Here is a 7,309-nt window from a genome sequence, read left to right as displayed (position 1 = left end):
TCCCTGGTGGCTCCATATACGGAGGAGCACATGAATATTGTACGGTCTGAAAACCCGAGCAAGTTTGAGACTTGGATCACACGTCATCACATAGATACCTTTGTATCGGTGTTTTACCGCCTGCCCACCGAGGGGTATACCCGAGGTGGTAAGTTTTAGGTAGGGTGACACCGAGATCAGGAACTCGAAGGTGCAAGCAATACAAGGTTTAGACAGGTTCGGGCCGCGATGTGCGTGATACCCTACATCCTGTTTGGTGGTTTGTGTTGCCTTGGTGTTGATGTTGTGTTTTGAGGGGGTCCCTGCCCGCCCTTATATATCCGGGAGGACAGGGTTACATGAATCCTAGTCCGACACTAGTCTAGAACCGTACTCGAGTACAACTCGAGTAGCTTCCTTCTGTATCGTCTAGTTCTACTTCGCATGCGAGTAGAGTACAACATAGATAAGGCATACGACATGTCCTATCCCCTATTCCGGTATGAACTACGTTATGTACACAGTCCCGTAGTCCCGGGTCTGACAAGCCTCCGAGCTCTTCGTAGCTGAGTACTGCAGGCTTTTCGAGTAGTTCCGAAGTAGTCTTCGGCTTCTTTTGAAGCTCCGTCTTGAAGTTCTTCTTCGAGTACTTCCTTGGCTGCATCGAAACTATGAGGTGCTCATGCCCTAAATTACTTCTTTGATATGGTGTGCGATAAAAAATCGCACTCCATATGGAGTAGCCCCCGAGTCTTAGGTTGAATCGAAGAATCAGGCTGAGGGTCACATTAGTCTTGAATCTTCCCTACTTTTCGAATATATTCGAAAATAAGTAGTCGATGCCACGTATCCCGCAGCCTCTGAGCCTTGAATCTAAATCTCTCAGGTTTGGAAAAAAGGATCCAATGGTCGTGGTATGTAGTGAAAAAAATATTCCCTTGGAAATAATTGGTGTGATGATACAGATGATGGAAGTTAGATTTGGAATTCGAAAAACCCCTTTTTTCGGGACAATTAACCCTAAAAAAATGTTTAATCGAATAATTTATCTAAAAATCCACGAAATGACCCCTCATGTTCTGAATATTCCCTGTGACGACTCTTCAACTTCAGCCGCTGGTTATTTAACCCTGCGGTAACCTAAAGTAAAAACCCGTGCTTCCAATCTTCAATCCGCCGAGAAATTTCTGAATCCCCAATCAGATCCATGCTCTGCCTTCCCCCCTTTGACAAGCCCCAAACTAGCGGAATCTCTCCGCCCCTTCTCTGCAGCCCCCAAGCAACTCGTGGCAAACAGATCTAGAATGGCACCCAAAAGATCCAACAAGAAGGATGGGAAGGGGAAGGAGTCGCATCCGCCTCCTAGGGAATGGACTTACAGTAAGTGCTCCAATAACGACCTCCTGAATCTTGTTTCTGAGGGTGTGCTTCAAGGAAAAAATCTCGTCAATTGGCGCCCTTCTTTTCGCCAACTTCTTCCCATGGAGAACGTAGACGAAATCGTCTCATTCTACCATTTCTCCGAACGGGGTTTGGCTCTCCCCACTTGCTCTTTCTTCCGTAGCCTTCTTTATTTCTACGGGCTTGAGCTCCATCACCTCAACCCGAACTCAATCTGCCACATTGCTATTTTCATCCACTTTTGCGAAGCTATCCTTGGAATTGAACCCCATTGGGATCTTTTCCGCTATCTTTTCCGGGTAAAGCCGCAACCCACCTCCAAAAATCCATCTATTGTAGAGGGTGCTGGCATCAAGCTTAGGCAACAAGCCGGCGATAGATACCTTTCCTACAAATTCCTCTCCAATATTCCTGGATGGAAAAGCCATTGGTTCTACATCGAAAACCATGTCCCCCAACTCCTGAAAGATCGGGTAAGCCCCCTGTCCTGAGGCCGGAGTGGAACACCGAACTCTCCAAAGGGGACATGGATCAAGTCGATGAGTTGCTAGCCATCATAGCAGCCCATAAAGAAATAGGAGTGACCGGCGCGTCCGTAATGTTTTCATTCTTTAAACGCCGCATCCAGCCAATCCAACAGCGCCATACGCTAGGCTTTGAGTACATGGGTGCTGAAGACCCATCTCGGATGTGCGCAGAGGAATTGATCGACGATGCCACGCTCATCCGGGTCAAGCGAGTGCTGCTGGATGTCAACATGGTGCCCTACGTCCTGGAGCTGTTCTATGCACAAAATCCTCCAGAGCCGGTAAGCTTTCGACTACTTGGAATAATTTCTATTGTTATGTACCATGTACTGAAAATCCTCTGCAGGGACACACAGCGTTGTACCAGAGTTATCCACCACAATCTGACATCCCCCGTCTGGACCACCTTCTTCCCAGCACCGCGGCTGAAGCGAAAAAGGCTCAAGCATTTGATGCTCTACCCAGCGGCGAGACGACTGAGAGCGGGAGCCCCCTGGCGGAGAGGGCAATCGAAGGGAAGACGAACAAGAACAACTCCCCCGTATCATCCGTGGCGTTGGTAGAAGCCTTGCCATTAGTCCCTCGGGGTCGTCGGGTGGTACGCAAACGCAAAGTGTACGTAGTCAAACCCACCAGGTATGGAGCCGCCGTCTTGTAGAATTGTCCAAGGCTTGTAGTTGTTGAATGCTTACTTTGTTTGTTTTGCAGTCCTTCTGCTTCTCCGCCTGACCCCAAGCGTCAAAAGGTGGTCGGGGCCGAATTTGCTAGGGATGATGTTCCAGCAGGTGGCTCCACAGAAACTGCTGGGACGGACCTATCGACTACATCAGCGGGGGTTGTAACCATTGCCGTGGCGGGTACCTCGTCGGGACACCCAGCCCTCGGCTGGTGTGACCCCGCCGCCGGCAACGAGTACCGTGGTTGTAAGACCGCGGGCATTGAGACTAAAGAAATCCGGCATGAAGAAATCCTCTCTGTAAGTGCAGCTCCTTGTTCATAATGTATCTTCTGTTCTTTTTGACTTGTCTGATGATATATCTGATTCTGCTTCATTAGGACTGCGTATGATTTGGGGTTGAAAAAGCCAAAGCCTGTCTCGGCTACTCCAGTCCCCGAGCCGCCAGCCCCCGAGGAGGACGCGATGCTGCCCGACCCACCACCTCCCGAGCCGCAGCAACTCGAAGTCAGCGTTGGTGGTGATGAACAAGTCGAGGCCACTAATGCCGCTCCAGCGGATGACACAAGTAAGTGTCTGACCCCTTGCGGCTAACTGCTTAGATCGTAGACTTCATGTACTGAATGCATTTTCGACTTGCAGGTGGTCCACAGCCATCAACTGAAGAGGCTACAGGTACCTCTGGCAGCCCTGGAGATCTGCTGGTGTCCGGGAGAGGATACAAGAATGTCATCACCAAAGATCTATTGGATGATCCTCTCCTAATGATCAACAGCATGCGATATTTCCAGAAGATCTCCAAGGAGATGTACAAATTTACCCTGATAAGGCATGACTGCTCTTCTGCCATTATGCTTTGTCGAGTTGCTTGTCTTCTTAGTTTTCCCCCTTATGCAGGATGTGACCAAATGCTCGCAAGAAAAATCCGAGAAGCTGAAAGCAGTCGAGAGTGGCCTCCGGGAACTCCAAGCGAAGGATCAACGCATATCAGAAGAACACCGAAAGAACATATATCTTCAGAGAGAGCTCGACAAGCTGAAGCAGGAGCAGACACGAGAAACATGGCTTCTCAAGAACGATCTCCGCAATCTTGAGAAGTCCAACTCCGAGCTCCAAGAACAGCTTAAGGAGCAGAAAAAGGTGCACCAAGGCAAGTCCTTTCCTCACTCGAATGCTTTCTCTTAGCAGTTTGTCTTGTGTTCTGAAAACTATCTTCACCGCAGAGTTTAGGAAACTCTTAGCATATAAAGAAGAGTTACTTACTGACATGAAGAATATGCTGTATTGCCGTACAAATGATGTCAGGAGGCTGCAGAAGGTGATCGCCGATACTGAACAACAGTTCGTCGACTGCTTTCAGTAGATCAAGACGCAGGGCAAAGAAAAGGAACAGCGCCAGAAGGAGCTGGAGGACCTAAGGGTGGCCGCCCAACAGCTTGCTAACATGGTGGATCCGCAGGAAAGCGGCAAAGAAGATGGGCGATCCCTGCTGGAGCGACTCCTCGGAGCTCCGCGGAAAGTCCTCAGCTTCATCGCCGAAGCCTCCACCACATGTGTTAGCCACGCCTTAGGTCCTGTGAAGTCCTTTTGGCCTACGGCTCGACTAGAGGTACTCGCACAGGGTGCGGCTGCGGACTGCTCGGAAGAGCAGTTCAGCGAGTACCTTCTAGAGGCCAGGCCTGTAGCTGAAAAATAGTAGAGAGTGTAATACAGGTTTGAGACATTGTAAAGACAAGTACTCTTCTCCTTGTAATATATCAGTCAATGATGTCTGTACTTATTATTGCCTTATGATTTCTGGATTGCCATCCATATTCATAGGCTAAGTAGTAGACACTACCCTGGGTGCAACAACCCTGGGAGTAGTCGATATAGCTCCTCATGTGAGCCCATCCAACAAGTTAGAATCTGATCAAGCGGATCTAACCTATTAGGAGAAACACGATCATCATCGCAACGACTATCAAGCTCATGGCGAGTAGGCGCTACTACCCCGAGTGCAGTGACTCTGGGAGTAGTCGATATAGCTCCTCATGTGAGCCCGTCAAACAAGTTAGATTGAGTCCGATCGAGCGGATCATCATCGCAACGGCTATCATGCTCATGGCAAGAAGTCGATTTATATAAAACATTAATGTGGCTATAGCCTCTGTATTTTGACAGAAAATTTACATTCCGGATTCTGTGGCACATAGCCACCAAATTGAATTGGAAGAAAGCCGCCTTGGCGCTCGAAGAACAGCTATCACTGCGTGTCTTCTTATGGGTAAAACTTGCGTAGGTGCTGTACGTTCCAGGGATTTGGGACGTCTTGGCCCTCGGGGTATTGTAGTCGATAAGACCCCGATCTTGTAATCTGCTTGACGATGAACGGTCCTTCCCACCTTGAGTTGAACTTGTGTAAGCCGGACTCATCTTGGATGCAGCGCAGGATCAAATCGCCTATACTCAACGACCGTTCTCTAACGTTGGGGTCGTGATATCGTCAGATCCCCTGTAGGTATCGAGCTGACTGGACAAGAGTAGTGCAGTGAGCCTCTTCGACAGAGTCAAGCTCTAGCTGCCTTGCTTCGTCTGCCTCACCTTCATTGTACATTTCAACCCTTGGGGATTTCCACATGATGTCAGCCGGTAAGATTGCTTTAGAGCTGCAGACAAGAAAGAATGGTGTTTGTCCTGTGGTTTTGGACAGCTAGTCCTAAGCCCCCAGATGACATATGGCAACTCGTGTATCCACTTCCCGCCTTTCTTGCTGTTGTCATCATAGAGTCTTTTCTTGAGGCCCTCGATTATCATGCCGTTCGCCCTCTCGAGTTGACCATTGGCCCTTGGATGTGCAACGGAGACGTATTTGACTTCGATGCATGCACTTTCACAAAACTCTCAGAACTGGTTAGCCGTGAAATTTGATCTCAGGTCCGTGATGATGGTGTTCGGGAAGCCGAAGCGATGCAGGATGTCGGAGATGAAATCAACGACTCTGTCTGGCATGAGCTTGGTTATCAGCTTGTACTCGATCCACTTGGTAAACTTGTCGATTGCTACCAATACGTGGGTGAAACCACCTGGCGCCGTTGTGAATGGCCCAATCAAATCAAGGCTCCAACAGGCAAACGACCATGATGTCGATATGGTGATAAGATTGTGGGCTGGGATGTGGGGTTGCTTGCCAAAGAAATGGCAGTTTTGGAATCTCCGCACCAGGTCCTCAGCATCGGACACTGCGGTGGGCCACCAGAAACCAGCTCTGTATGCTTTCCCCACTAACATTCTTGAAGCTGCGTGTTTGCTGCATACGCCCTCATGTATCTCCTACAGTATGTCGTGGCCATCTTCTCCCATGACGCATTTCATGAGTACGCCCGATCGGGCACCACGCCGGTAGAGTTTATTGTCGACTAGGAGAAAACCTTTGCTTCTGCGCATGACACGAGCTACCGCTGCGCTTCTTGCGTCCATCCCCGCTGGTAGTCTTTTGTCCCGGATGAAGTCGATATAAGTTTCTCTCCAGTCCTCTCCGAGCATCATAACCTCCCGATCGGGCTTTTGAAGGCCGGTATCAGTGGTTATCTGAGGTGAGGACTTGATGGATGGCTGCTTCAGCTCCTGGACGAAAACTCTCGCTGGAACTTGTGCACGGGTGGATCCTAGCTTGGATCGTATGTCTGTGCCAACATTGTGTTCCCGTATCACATGATGAACCTCCAGTCTGAAAAATTTATTTTCCAGCTTGTGCACTTCTTGTACGTAGGCATCCATTGTCTCCTTGTTGCAGTCCCACTCTTTGTTGACTTGCTGAACGACCAGAAGTGAATTGCCGTATACAAGTAGTCGCTTGATGCCTAGTGATATCGCCAAACGTAGCCCGTGAAGCAAGGCTTCATACTCGGCTTCGTTATTGGATACCTCCCAAAGGATCTGGAAGACATGCTTCAGTTGTTTGCCTCTTGGAGAGATAAAAAGGACTCCAGCACCTCCACCATCAAGCTTAAGAGATCCATCGAAATACATGGTCCAGTGCTCTGGCTTGTCGGCTGGTGTTGGGATTTGGTTCTCTCTCCACTCGGCCATAAAATCGACTAGAGCTTGAGACTTGATTGCAGTGTGCAGCTTGAAGTCGATTGACAAAGCCCTCAATTCCACTGCCCACTTTGATATACGTCCCGTGGCATCCTGATTGTGTAGAATATCCGCCAACAGAAAATTCGTAATCATAGTGATCTTGTACTCATCGAAGTAATGGTGCAGCTTTCTTGATGTGATCAGTATTGCATATAGAAGTTTCTGAACTGCCGGGTATCGTACCTTTCTTGATGTGATCAGTAATGGCACAGCTTTCTTGATGTGATCAGTATTGCATATAGCATAGCTTTCTTGATGTGTTCAGGGCTGCCATACATCCTGTTAGCTTCTGCACATCTTTGATTGTGGCTGGAGCCTCCTTGTCAGTGATGGCCGTGATCTTCACAGGATTGGCTTCAATTCCCCGATTGCTGACGATGAACCCGAGCAATTTCCCTGATGGTACTCCAAAAATGCACTTTGTTGGGTTGAGCTTCCACCAAAACTTGCGTAAGCTGCTGAATGTCTCTTCCAAGTCTGCAATTAGGTCGTCGGGATTTCTGGTCTTGATGACCACATCATCCACATAGGCCTCAACATTCCGATGCAGCTAATCAGTGAAGCACATCTGTATTGTGCGTTGATAGGTTGCTCCTGCATTTTT

Source organism: Panicum hallii, chromosome 7 (assembly GCF_002211085.1).
Source record: "Panicum hallii strain FIL2 chromosome 7, PHallii_v3.1, whole genome shotgun sequence".
Taxonomy (NCBI): domain Eukaryota; kingdom Viridiplantae; phylum Streptophyta; class Magnoliopsida; order Poales; family Poaceae; genus Panicum; species Panicum hallii.
This window is presented reverse-complemented; position numbering follows the sequence as displayed.